The following is a 14,837-nucleotide window of genomic DNA, read 5'->3' on the forward strand; positions in this document are numbered from 1 at the left end:
AGGTTGTTGCAGGCTGGAGGGTGTTGGTAAGAGATGGGGGCTGAGGGGTTGCTATGGGAAGAGGCATAGATGGAGGAAAGGTAGGGATGGGGTGCAAGTTGGGGTGGCCTGGGAGGTGTTGGAGGGACAAGAAAGGAGGATTGAGGTACCCAAAGGATGGAGAAATAGACGGGGGCGGGTTGGTTTGGGCTAAAAGAATGGGGGTGCGGGTTGGAGAAGATTGTAGGTTGGGGGGGTTGGGGACTGGGCATGCGGGTTGGGGAAGGTTGGGTGTGGGGGGGATAAGGAAGGTTGTGGTGGGCTCGGTGTATGTGGGGGGCAGTTGGGGAACGTCGCGGCGCCCTAGGGGTGCGCGGGGAGGGCTGCGGAAGGCTGTGGGGCGGCCCGGGGAAGGTCACAGCAGACGGGAGGTGCAGGGGGGACAGGGGGCGCGTGATGGGTTGGGGGCCGAGGTGTGGGGGGGTTGGGGAAGGTCGCGTCGCGCTGAGGGCGCAGGGGAAGGTGGGTGCGTGCGGGCTGGGAGATGCGGGGGGACGGGGGCGGCCCATGGCAGGCTGGGCGTGTCGGTACCAAACACGGTCGAGGCGGCAACACTTTGAAAACTACAACTCCCAGGATGCAACTGGCACAGAACAAAACTAATTCCCTGGTTACCGCGGTTCGCGTCCAAACTGGTTATATCACTTCCTCTCCCACCTTCCGTTTCCGGCCCCGCTCCGCAAACAGACGCTGTACCGCCAAAAGCACCGCCCACCCAAACCAAAGGCGCCGGGCCCCGCCCTGGCCGCTGCGAGAAGCCAGCACCAGACCCCGCCTCTCCCACGGTGCCTCTGGATCCGCGGTGGCTGATGGGAGTTGTAGGCCGGAGCACACAACAACTCCCAGAAACTTCTGCTTCCTTCCTTCTCTCCGCCCTGTCCCCCCCAGCAGGGCGTAGCTGGGTACATGGCAATAATGGGGGCTGGGAGCCGAGGGTCGGGGGGGTCATACAGGGGTGGGTCTTCAGGAAGATTGAGGCTGAGAGGAATTGGCGGGGGGAAGGTGGGAGATGGGGGATAAGCGGAGGTATTCCAGGCTTCTGGCAGTTCTGAGGTGTTAGGTTGTGGCTAAGCCCATCTGAGTTGAAGTGGGGACAGCTTGTCTGAGGACCCGCTCAGGGGACATGGGACTGGGCAGGAGCAGGAGGGATGCAAGGGATAGGGGAGAGTAGATGATTTTTGCCTGAGGAGGATTGGGGTGCAGGTGTCCCATCACTAGAAGGAACCTTGAGGGGTCATCGAGTCCAGTCCCCTACCCTCATGGCAGGACCAAATACTGTCTAGACCAGTGGTCAGCAACCTTTCAGAAGTGGTGTGCCGAGTCTTCATTTATTTGCTCTAATTTTAGGTTTTGCATCCCAGTAATACATGATAACATTTTTAGAAGGTCTCATTCTATAAGTCTGTAATATATAACTGAACTATTGTTGTATATAAAGTAAATAAGGTTTTTAAAATGTTTAAAAAGCTTCATTTAAAATTAAATTAAAATGCAGAGCCCCCTGGATTGTTGGCCAGGACCTAGGCAGTGTGAGTGCCACTGAAAATCAGTTCACATGCCGCCTTTGGCACCTGTGCCGTAGGTTGCCTGCCCCTGGTCCAGACCCTCCCTGATAGACATTTATCTAACCTACTCTTAAATAATTCCAGAGATGGAGATTCCACAACCTCCCTAGGCAGTTTATTCCAATGTTTAACCACCCTGACAGTTAGGAACTTTTTCCTAATGTCCAACCTAAACCTCCCTTGCTGCAGTTTAAGCCCATTGCTTCTTGCTCTATCCTTAGGGGCTAAGATGAACAAGTTTTCTCCCTCCTCCTTGTGACACCCTTTGAGATACCTGAAAACTGCTATCATGTCCCCTCTGTCTTCTCTTTTCCAAACTAAACAAACCCAATTCTTTCAGCCTTCCTCCATAGGTCATGTTCTCTAGACCTTTATCTTGACTTGCTGCAAAACCTATCCCGGGGGATGGAGCTGCCTTCCCCGTCACTTTCCCCCGCCCATGGAAAATCTATATATTCTATTGTAATCAATTAATTGACAGTGTCTCTAAGACTAATAAGCAAGGTAGCATTCCGCCAGCACTGTGTTTGATAAACTCTTATGCTTGACCTCTACACAGTGTGAATTTATGTCCTTCAACCTGGTATTACCCAGTCGGAAGACAGGATACTGGGCTAGATGGACCTTTGGTCTGACCCAGTATTGCCATTCTTACATTCTGATGTTAAGGAGCCTGTTGCACCTGCACCCAAAACAGTCACTGTACAGAGGAGATTATTGTCTCTTTCTCAGGTCGTAATCCCACAGCTGCTCCCAAAATAGGGAAATTCTCCTCCCATACCCAGAACAAGGAGGAAAACTTTTATGAGAAACCAAGCATCACCTAAAGGGAAGCAGCTGTCTGTACTCAGCCTCTACTATGCATTTATCTTATGCTTAAACCACACCGCTAAAAATCGTGAAGTGTAGTTATGAGGGAGGCAGAAAGCTGAGGACTGTTCATATCTGCTTGGGAGGATGTCCAGGCTGCTCAGATCCACTTCTACCAGCTTCTCCTCTGGCTAGGGCTCCAGAAAAACAATTCCTCTGTCAGAGCAGCTGCAAAAGCCAAGCATGAGCCATCACTACACAGAGCTCTTGCCCTCATCCCTGCCTTCCTCTTCCATCCTATCTACATCGGCCTCCCTCAATGAACAGAGACCGAGTTAATACCGACAGTCAGTGCTCCACTCTCGCACCCACTGCCCTGCATAATTTTCATCCCCTCCTACTTCTCCATGGCTCCCGAGACCTAGCCTGTGGGGATGCACACCTACCACACCTGCCCTTGTCCTACGAAGGGAGACGGCATGAGGAGAGGAGAGAGAGAATCTATGGGGCTGATCTATGGATAAGTTCAGTAGGCATCAGTGGCTTAGTCGTCTTAATGACTGCCTGGGATATATGGGGGTGGGGGCTGCACAGTGAGGTAGAGGGGTGTAGGGTTCCCAAGGTGTACTGAGGGAATGTGGAATTCAGAAGAGAGTAAAGGCAGGGTGGAGGTGGGTTGAAAGGCCCCGGTGTGGCTGAGAAGGGGAACAGGTATTGAAGAGGGAAACCTGGCAGGCTGTGGATGGTGTGGGGGAGTGCAATGCTGGGAAAGTGGGGCCCAGCAATGGAGAAATAGGATGGAGCCAATTGGGGTTGGGGTGTAGGGACGGGGTGTCCAGGAGGATGTTCGGGTACCCTGAGTTGGGGAACAGATGGGGTGGATTGGGAGGGCCAAGGGAAAGTCCACGTACAGGGGGCAGCTTGGGTGGGGTGAGCGGAGTGCTGGCAAGCCTGGAGACGCAGGAGCAAGTTGGAGGAGGTTGATTGGGTCCCAGTGAGGGGCAGGCTGGAATGCATTGAAGGAGATGCTGTGTACATTACCTGGAGTGGCCACCTGGTTTCACTAAGTATTTCCCTCCTGGAGCAAGAGTGAAACCAGATGGCCAATCCAGGTGTCATGGAGTTCCTGGGTGATGCTCTGGAACTGCTCCCTACAAAGCCTGTCAGGACTCTAGTGATGTTTCCTCCTTGTGAGCAGGGCAAGAAGTTCAAATGGCTTCCACCTTCTTGGATCTGACCTTGGACCATTCAGCATCCTCTGCCCCTCTGTGTGTTTCCCACAGCGAGTCCACCCTGTTGGGGTTCTGGGGAAGCCAGAGGGTCCTGCACCCCCCACTTCACAGTCAGACGTGGCTCTTAGCCAGCCAGTAAAACAGAGGTTTATTAGATGACAGGAATGTGGTCTAAAGCAGAGCTTGTAGGTACAGAGAACAGGACCCCTCAGCCATGTCCATCCTGGGGATGGCGAGCCAGACACCCACGTCTGCACTTCACTCAAAGTCCCCTGCCAGCTCCAAATTGATTCACCTCCAGCCCCTCCTTCTCTGGGCTTTGTTCCTTTCCTGGGCCAGGAGGTCACCTGATTCCTTTGTTCTCCAACACCATTAGCTATCTCCTTGCAGGGGGGAATGGCCTCGGCCATTAGTTGCAAGGAGATAGAATGCCCGCCATTTAAGGGCACTGGTCCTTTGTTCTGCAACACTCTCACCCCCTAGATACCTAAGAAATGCATAAGGGAAACTGAGGCACAAACAAAGACGTCAGAGGAAACATTAAGGACTGTCCGACTTTGTCACACCAGGTAATGAACAAATCATTTCCCTCATCAAGGGACAGTGACACAGTGTGCCCACTTGGGTTAATGCACAGAGCATTTCCCTCATGTAGCAACAGTGACAATGGGTGGCCACACGGGGTAATGCACAGAACATTTCCTTCATGGAGTAATAGTGACACTGTGTGGCCACTTGGGGTAATGCACATAGTATTTCTCTCATGAAGCGACAGTGACACTGGGTGGCAACACAGGGTAAGGCACAGAGGATTTCCTTCATGAAGCAACAGTGACACTGGGTAGTCATGCAGCATAATGTAGAGAGTATTTCTTTAAGGAGCAACAGTGACACTGTGTGGCCATTAGGGCTAAGGCACAGAGCATTTCCCACATGGAGTAATAGTGGCACTGTGTGGCCTCTTTGGATAATGCACAGAGGATTTCCTTCATCAAGCAACAGTAACACTGTGTGGCTATGCAGGTAATGCACAGAGCATTTCCCTCATGGAGTAATTGTGACACTAGGTGGCCACGTGCGGATATGAACAGAGCATTTCCTTCATGGAAAAACAGTGACACAGTGTGACTACGCCAGGTAATGCACAGAGCATTTTCCTCATGGAGCAACAGTGACACTGTATGGCCATGAGGGGTAATGCACAGAGCATTTTTCTTATGGAGCAACAGTGACACTCGGTTGCATGCCCGGTAATGCAGAGAGCATTTCCTTCATGGAGAAACAGTGACATTGTGTGGCCATGCCAGAAATGCACAGAGCATTTCCTTCATGAAGCAACAGTGACACTGTGTGGCCACGCGGGGTAAAGCACAGCATTTTCCTTCATTGACCAACAGTGACACTGTGTGGCCACTTGGGGTAACGCACAGACGATTTCATTCATGGAGCAACAGTGACACTGGGTGGCCACGCAGGGAAATGCACAGAGCATTTCCTTCATTGAACAAAAGTGACATTGTGTGGCCACACCAGGTAATGCACACAGCATTTTCCTCATGGAGCAACAGTGACTCTCTGTGACCACATGGGGTAAGGCACAGAGCATTTCCCTCATGGAGCAACAGTGACACAGAGTGGCCACACGTGGTAATGCACCGAGCATTTCCTTCTCGGAGCAACAGTGACACTGGGTGCCCACGCGGGGCAATACACAGAGCATTTCCTTTATGGAGTAATAGTGACACCGTGTGGCCACTTGAGGTAATGCACAGAGCATTCTCTCATGAAGCAACAGTGACACTGTGTGGCAATGCAGGGTAATGCACAGAGGATTTCCTTCATGGACCAGCAGTGACACTGTGTGGCCACACAGGGTAATGAAAAGAGCATTTCCTTCATGGAGCAACAGTGACACCGTGTGGCCATGCTGCATAATGCAGAGAGTATTTCTTTAAGGAGCAACAGTGACACTGTATGGCCATTAGGCCTAATGAACTGAGCATTTCCCTCATGTAGTAATAGTGACACTGTGTGGCCACTTGGGATAAAGTACAGACGATTTCATTCATGGAGCAATAGTGACACTCGGTGGCCATGCGCAGTAATGCAGAGAGCATTTCCTTCATGGAGCAACAGTGACATTTGGTGGCCATGTGCGGTAATGCAGTGAGCATTTCCCTCATGGAGAAGAGTAACGCTATGCAGCCAGCTGGGGAAATACACAGGGTATTTTCCTCATGGAGCAACAGTGACACTGGGTGGCCACGTAGGGTAATGCACAGAGCATTTCCTTCACTAAACAACAGTGACACTGTGTGGCCATGCAAGGTAAGGCAGAGAGCGTTTTCCTCATGGAGCAACAGTGACTCTGTGTGGCCACATGGGGTAATGCAGAGAGCATGTCTTTCACGGCGCAACAGTAACACGGAGTGGCCACGCGACATAATAAACAGAGCATGCCCTTTACGGCGCAACAGTGACACTGGGTAGAAACATGGGGTAATAAACAGAGCATTCCTTCATGGAGCAACAGTGACACTGTGTGGCCACGCCGGGTAATGCACACAGCATTTCTTTCATGGAGTAATAGTGACACGGTGCCACCGCCTGGGGTAATGCACAGAGAATTTCTCCCATGAAGCAACACTGACACTGGGTGCAATGCAGGGTGATGCACAGAGGAATTTTTCATGGAGGAACAGTGACACTGGGTGGCCACATGGGGTAATGCACACAGGATTTCCTCCATGGATGAACAGTGACACTGGGTGGCTACGCAGCATTATGCACAGAGCACTTCCTTCATGGAGAAACAGAGATACTGTGTGGCTATGCAGTATAATGCAGACAGTATTTCTTTAAGGAGCAACAGTGACATGGTGCGACCATTTGGGGTAATGCACAGAGAATTTCTCTCATGAAGCAACAGTGACACTGGGTGCAATGCAAGATAATGCACAGAGGATTTCCTTTATGGAGCAGCAGTGAAACTGGGTGGCCATGTGTGGTAATGCAGACAGCATTTCCCTCATGGATCAACAGAGACACTGGATGGCCACGTGGAGAAAGGCACACAGCATTTCCTTCATTGAGCAACAGTGACGCTGGGTGGCCACATCGGGTAATGCACAGAGCGTTTCCCTCATGATACAACAGTGAAACATAGTGGTCAGACGGGGTAATGCACAGAGGATTTCCTTCATGGAGCAACAGTGACACTGTGTGGCCACGCAGGGTAATACACAGAGCATTTCCTGCATGGAGTAATAGTGACACTGTGTGGCCACATGGGGTAATGCAGAGAGCATTTCCCTCATGGAGCAACAATGACACTGGGTGGCCACGTAGGGTAATACACAGAGCATTTACTTCACTAAACAATAGTGACACTGTGTGGCCATGCAAGGTAATGCAGAGAGCGTTTTCCTCATGGAGCAACAGCGACTCTGTGTGGCCACATGGGGAAATGCACAGAGCACTTCACTAAACAACAGTGACACTGTGTGGCTACTTGGGGTAATGCACAGAGCATTTCCCTCATGGAGCAACAGTGATACTGGGTGGTAATGCAGGATAATGCACAGAGGATTTCCTTCAAGGATCAGCAGTGACACTGTGTGGCCACGCAGGGTAATACAAAGAACATTTCCTTCATGGAGCAACAGAGACACTGTGTTGCCATGCTGCATAATGCAGAGAGTATTTCTTTAAGGAGCAAGAGTGACACTGTGTGGCCACTTGGGCAATGCACAGAGCAGTTCTCTCATGCAGCAAGAGTGACACTGGATGGCAACGCAGGGTAATGAACAGAACATTTCCCACATGGAGTAATAGTGGCACTGTGTGGCAACTTGGAGTAATGTACAGAGCATTTCCCTCATAGATCAAGAGTCACGTTGGGTGGCCACGCCGTGTAACGCACAAATAATGTCCCTCATGGAGCAACAGTGACACTCAGCGGCCATGCACGGTAATGCAGAGAGCATTTCCTTCATGGAATAATAGTGACACTGTGTGGCCACATAGGGTAATGCACAGAGCATTTCCCTAATGAAGCAACAGTGACACTGGGTGGCCACGTGGGGTAAGGCACACAGGATTTCCTCCATGGATCAACAGTGGTACTGGGTGGCTACGCAGCATAATGCACAGAGCACTTCCTTCATGGAGAAACAGTGATACTGTCAGGTTATACAGTATAATGCAGACAGTATTTCTTTAAGTAGCAACAGTGACACAGTGTGACCACTTGGGGTATTGCACAGAGAATTTCTCTCATGAAGCAACAGTGACACTGGGTGCAATCCGGGGTAATGCACAGAGGATTTCCTTCATGGAGCAGCAGTGAAACTGGGTGGCCATGTGGGGTAATGCACAGAGCATTTCCCTCAGGGAGTAATAGTGACACTGGGTGGTCACATGGGGTAATGCACAGATTTCCTTCATGGAGCAACAGTGACACTGGGTGGCCATGTAGGGTAATGCACAAAGAATTTCCTTCATGGAGCAACAGTGACACTAAGTGGCCATGTGTGATAATGCAGATAGCATTTCCCTCGTGGCACAACAGTGAAACATAGTGGTCACACGGTGTAATGCACAGAGCATTTCCTTCATGGAGCAACAGTGACACTGTGTGGCCACGCAGGGTAATACACAGAGCATTTCCTGCATGGAGTAATAGTGACACTGTGTGGCAACACGGGGTAATGCAGAGAGCATTTCCCTCATGGAGCAACAGTGACACTGGGTGGCCACGTGGGGTAATGCACAGAGCATTTACTTCACTAAACAATAGTGACACTGTGTGGCCATGCAAGGTAATGCAGAGAGCATTTCCCTCATGGAGCATCAGTGACACGAAGTGGCCACGTGAGATAATAAAAAGAGCATGTCCTTCACGGCGTAACAGTGAAAGTGGGTGGAAGCATGGGGTAATGAACAGAGTATTTCCTTCCTGGAGCAACAGTGACACTATGTGGCCATGTGGGTTAATGCACAGAGCATTTCCTTCGTGGAGTAATAGTGACACTGTGTGGCCACTTTGGGTAATGCACAGAGCATTTCCTTCATGGAGCAACAGTGATACTATGTGGCCATTAGGCCTAATGAACAGAGTATTTCCCTCATGGAGTAATAGTGACACTGTGTGGCCACTTGGGATAATGCACAGAGTAGTTCTTTCATGAAGCGAGTGACACTGGATGGCGACGCAGGGTAATGTACAGACCATTTCCCACATAGAGTAATAGTGGCACTGTGTGGCCACTTAGGGTAATATACAGAGCTTTTCCTTCATGGATGAAGAGTGACACTGTGTGGCCACATGAGGTAATGCATAAAGCATTTCCCTTATGGAGCAACAGTGACACTCGGTGGCCATGCCCGGTAATGCAGAGAGCATTTCTCTCATGGAGTAATAGTGACACTGTCTGGTCACTTAGGGTAATGCACACAGCATTTCCTTCATGGAGCAACAGTGACACTGGGTGGCCACACGGGGTAATGCACAGAGCATTTCCCTCATGGAGCAACAGTGACACTCTGTGGTCACGAGAGGTACTGCAGAGAGCATTTCCTTCATGGAGCAACAGTGACACTGTGTGGCCAAGAGAAGCAATGCACAAAGTATTTCCTGCATGCAGGAAGAGTGACAGTGGGTGACCACGCGGCATAACGCACAGAGAATTTCTTTCATGGAGCAGCAGTGACACTGGGTGGCCATGCGCGGTACTGCAGAGAGCAGTTCCTTCATGGAGCAACAGTGACACTGCCGTACTGAGAAGGCTGTGACCTGCCTGTCAAGCTCGGGGGGGCCTGGTCTTTCCACACACACCCCATCTTTCTAGAGATTTTGGGCTTAGAAGAAATGGGGCTGGTACTAGAGCTGCCCACACCCATACTATCACGTCCAGCTCCATTACTGCAGCACCCAAAAGCCTTATTCAAGGTCCGGGTCTTATTGTGCTGAGGACTGCATGGCCAATCAGAGAGACAGAGGGATGCACATGGAGATGAGTGTGTAAGGCATGTGCATGGATGGCTGAAGGGTTGGACAGGGCTGAAGGGATGGATGGTAATGTCACAGACTGCTAAGTTGGTGGCTTCAGCTCATGGCTGCTGTCCCTGTCACCTCTGGACCCCTGTTTCCTGCACCATCCAGCCAGTAGAAACTGCCCTTGCAGTGCTACACTGGTGCTACATGCAATGCGCACCCTGCTGCTCAGGGATGTACAAGCATGCGGTCTCCCGGCTGCTTAACCACCTGCTCCACAGCCTGCCACAGGTCTCATCTTTCTTGAGACGCAATGCTCTGGCCGGGGGGCGGGGTCCCTCGAACCTCCTCAAATCCTGTACCCAAAGCAGCTTACTAAGCACAGAGACGGAGGCTAAGAAACCCCACCTGTCCCCATCCACATCCAGCTGGAGCTGCAGCCCAGGGCCCAGCTGAGCCAGGCAGCCAGCGACGCAAACAGGTGGGGACCCTGGTGTCTCAGGAGTGGGAAATGTCTCACCATCTTCTCTGTAGCACCATGGCACTGTTACACCATAGTCAGGAGTGGCGCCATGGTTTTTGCTGCCCTAGGTGGCAGCGCTCCTCCTTTGAGCATTTGGCAGCTGGGGGTCCTTCCGCTCCACGTCTTTGGGACACTTCTATGCTGCTGCTGTTGGCCAAATCCTCCCGCCAAAATCTAACCCCCAACACAAAGTTTTAACACACACCCCTTCCGGAACCCATATTGAACGAAAAATTGCTCACCCTATAACCTGGTCCCCAACCCTAAACCCCTTAACCCAAACTGTGCCCAATCCTCCTCCCAACCCTAACTGCGAGTTCCGAACCTAAGCCCGACACCGCTCCAACCCGGAGCCCAGTTCCTAACTCCCACACTGGAAAACCCCAGGAATCCTGCTTCCTACTGGCCTCCCAGCTACAGGGACTTCGCTCACACGCACGGGAGCGGATTCTGCAGCTACAATCATTGCACGTGTTCACTGGCAGCGCCCAGCGCAAAGCCGGGAGTTTGGTCCAACTCCCCGCGGCAGTGGCTGTGCCCATGGGCCTGTGGCAGGTTCGCTGCCCACTGGATCCTTCACTCCAGCCTGGAGATTTCCCGCCTCCCTTCAGCGACTGCAAACGGTCCCGGGGCTTGGAGAAGTTTCTGAGCCACAGGTGCCTGCAGCAGCAATTTCCACCCCCAGGCAGTGACAGCCCATTGGCTGCCAGCTCGGTCAGAAACCATCACCTAGTGACACTGACAGCTCATTGGCTGCCAGCTCAGTCATAAAACATCTCCTAGCGACAGCCCATTGGCTGCCAGAAAACACTAGCACACAAGCAGGTGCAACCAGTGAACTCCCTGAGCTCTGCGGCTTCGCAAGTGAGGATGGCAGCGCCCGCTGCTGGGGGTCTCCGTTCCTCCGCCCGGGCAGCCGGAATCGACACCACTCGGCCTCAATCTGCTTCTCGCAGGCCTGCGCTGAGCGCTGACTGCACAAGGGCCTGACGGCTGCGCCCAGCTTTGCTTTCAGAAAGCGTCACCCAGGCACAGCCTAATGGGAGATTAGCTGTGAGAAAACATCACTTAGTGAGGACCCAATGGGAGATCAGCTTTCAGAAAACGCCGGGCAGGCCAGCACCGCAGCTCTGGTCTTCTCAAGTGGCCAGCCTGTCAGCACCCCTCCACCCCCGTAACAGAGCAGCATGTCTCACACTCCCCAGTGGGCACTAACCAGCCCCACCTAGCCCTGCTAGGCACCGCAACTGCTCCCCCACTAGGGTGACCAGACAACAAGTGTGAAAAATTGGGACAGAATTGGCAGTAATAGGAGCCTATATAAAAAAACCACCTAAAAATCAGGACTGTCCTCTTCAAATCTGACCATCTGTCCACCCCATCTCTGCCACTCTTCCATCACTTACCCAGAGCAGCGGTCACACCAACACACCCAGGACATGGGTACTAACACGGCTCAACAGCTCATTTACGACACAAGAAAAGATCAGATCAAAACTCTACTTGCAAAGCCATCTAAAAACACAGTGCTGGGGATTTGACATGCTCAGTGCTCCTTCTCCATGTTGGGCACCAGGCTTTCAGCTCAGGGTGACTCACACCCAGTCAGTGGCAGGCTCTGCCCAGGCAGGCTCCCATTAAGCTACACTAAAAATATGCATCCCAACCCCAAAACTTACTCAAATTTTACCCCAATGGCCCCAAACTTCTGGCTTTTAATATGCATATAAGACACTGTCGCGCTCAGTCAACTCCCCTTGCTCTCCAGTGGAAGCTGCCGCCAGAGAACAATGTTGATATTTAAATTAGCTAGTACATCACTCGCTCAATTCCCTCTCCTCTCCAGCAAGTGACGTTGGAGAGCTCCAAGCTTTCTCACTTACCTTTCTGGTGTCAGCTTCAGGCCCCAGGATTCACAAATGCATAAACAACTTGGGATTCTAGCAGACTACCACTTAACTCACTTGCGTTAGCAGTTGAGGAATGTGGTGTTGCTCTGAGGGGACGTACTTGCATACTTGGGATATTATTGCAAAGATACAATTAGAATTTCTGTTAGACAATTTTAAGGGCAACTCATATTTAGTAAAAACCTTATTTAGTGAAAGAAAGGCTAGCGTGACAGCACGGTTACTGGGGCTACAAAACACTTTCCCTCCTGAGTGAAACAAGAAGTTAGAATTAGAAAATTACTTAGTTTTTCCAGTGTTGGTACAGCTTCAATTTCTCTTCTGTACGGGTTTGTTTAAGGCTGACTGTTTTGGTTTATTGTTTTTTTTTAAAGTTGAGGTGGAGCTTTTAATTGACGTTTGCGGGATTGAAATGTCTGACATGCAATACCGGTTTTGACCTAGTTCTGCATATTTTTATACAGATTTGGCCAGTATTCAGCTATTCAATTGCTTTATAGGTGGTTTTAATAGTAGGGCTTATTTATTTTATGTTATTTTAGCATCCTGCTGTAGCACTTTTTTATGATACTTTATGATATTTGTTATTTTTTTATTTTTAAAAACAAAATCAGGTTTTCTTTATGTTTGGGTTTTAAATTAAGCATTGGTTGCAGTTTCAAATTTTGCTTTAGATTTTTGGTTTCAGATGGGCTAAGAGGATTTGGGATTTAATACTAAAACTTGGGCAGATTTAGATTATTTATATGGACTTGGACTAAATCCCATTTACTATTTTATTTTAAATGAGTGATATTGCTGTAAATCCTGACCAGGGGGAGAGGAGCTGAGCCTGGCCTTTAACTGAGGAGCAGAGGCATGGCCCCAAAGTGGGTGAAGCCAGGTGATGAGGAGGGCACAGCCCCTCAATTTTTTCTCCAGCCCACCTCACCTCCCCCACCCCAGCAAATGGCAAGAGACTGATGCCGCACCTGATGGCCATTCTGCATTACCCTGACTAGCCACTGGGTGCAACTGCTACTCCATGGGAGACCCCCCCCCGATGCATTACCTTGACTGACCACCGGGTGTCAGTGCTGTGCAAGCAAAACACCTTCTGTGCAATACCCCGACTGACCACCGGGTGTCTCTATAGCTGCAACAGAAACCCACTCTGTGCATTACCCCAACAAGCCACTGGGTGTCACTGCTGTGCCAAGAAAACATGCTCTGTGCATTACCCAGATTGGCCACTGGGTGTCACTGTTCCTCCATGGGAAACGCTCTGTGGCATATCCCACTTGGCCACTGGGTTTCACTGCTCCTCCTAGGGACCCACTGTCTGTGCATCATCCTGACTGGCCACTAGGTGTCACTACTGGTCCAAGGGAACACATCTGCGCATTATCCTGAGTGACCACGAGATAGCACTGCTGCGCCAAAGAAATGTGCTTCGTGCATTACCCTGACTGACTACCAGATGTCCCTGCTCCTCCAAGGGAGACATACTCGCTGCATTACCCTAACTAGCCACTCGGTGTCACTGCTGCTTCATGGGAGATATTCTGTGCATTATCTCGACTGGCCACCGGCTGTCACTGCTGTGCCAAGGGGAACATGCTCTATGCATTACCCTGACTGACCACCGGGTGTCACTGTCGCTGCAACGGAAACACCGTCTGTGCATTACCCCAACTGGCCACCTGGTGTCACCGCTGCTCCATGGACACCACCACACTGTGCAGTACCTTGACTAGCCGCCGGGTGTCACTGCTCCTCCACGGGGGAGACACTTTTCAGTAGCCAACCTGGTTCGCCCTCTGGCCACCCAGCTCTGATCACAGGGCTGCCACCAGCAGCAGTGCAGAAGTCCCCACTTAACTATGTGCAGCCCAGAGCATGCGGTGGGTTCAGGGTGCCCCACAGCAACCCAAACAGACCCACTCTGCCCCAGGCTCCTGGGCCTGCCGCCTGTGGTTGATGCTCCCTGAGGGCTCTGCCAGAGCCAAGTTCCCCTATTCGGGCAGCTCTTGGGGGCTGCAAGCAGTCAAAGGGCGGCGGGAAGCTGAGGATCAGCCGCAGCCCCAGGGGCCAAGAGCAGCAGCAGGAGAAGATGACAGGAGCAGCCCAGCTGCCCATCTCCTGGCACCAGCCAGCACATCAGTCACTCCCCAATGGCCGGCTCTAGCCACCACCTGGCCATGAGGAGGGCAATGCAGAGGGCGAGGCAGCGCTGGCACTTAAGAGCAGCAGGAAGCAGTCATAGAGATGGGTGGGGCCTTGTGGCAAGGGGGAGTGCAGGCCCCCAATTTTCTCTCTAGCCTAAGTCAGCCCCCCCACTGGGAAGAGTACGGTGCCATCCACGGAGGGGGGAAATTGGTGGTTGAGGGTTGGGATTACAGGGTCAGGGTCTAGGGGTTGGATTAGGGTGAGGGTAAGGGGGAGTTAAGTTTAGTGTGTGGATTAGGTTTGGAAAGGGTTAGGGGTTGAGAGGGAGATTTGGATTATGGGGAGGCGAGGGGTTTGGATTCTTGGAGGCAGGTTAGAGGGTTCTGCTTAATGCAAGGGTTAGGATTAGCTATAGGGATTAGGTTGTGTAAGAGTTTGGGTTCAAAGGTGGGTTAGAGTTAAGGGGTTAGGGTTATGGGCAGGGTGGGTGTTATGATATAATAGGGTGATGATCGGGGATCAGGGTTAGTTGAAGGGTTAGGGTGCAGGGTTGGGTTGCCTAGCGTGAAGGGAGGGGTCAGGGTTGGTTGTGGTGTGGGCTAGGGTCAAAGGTTA

Source organism: Gopherus evgoodei, chromosome 17 (genome assembly GCF_007399415.2).
Source record: "Gopherus evgoodei ecotype Sinaloan lineage chromosome 17, rGopEvg1_v1.p, whole genome shotgun sequence".
Lineage (NCBI taxonomy): Eukaryota > Metazoa > Chordata > Testudines > Testudinidae > Gopherus > Gopherus evgoodei.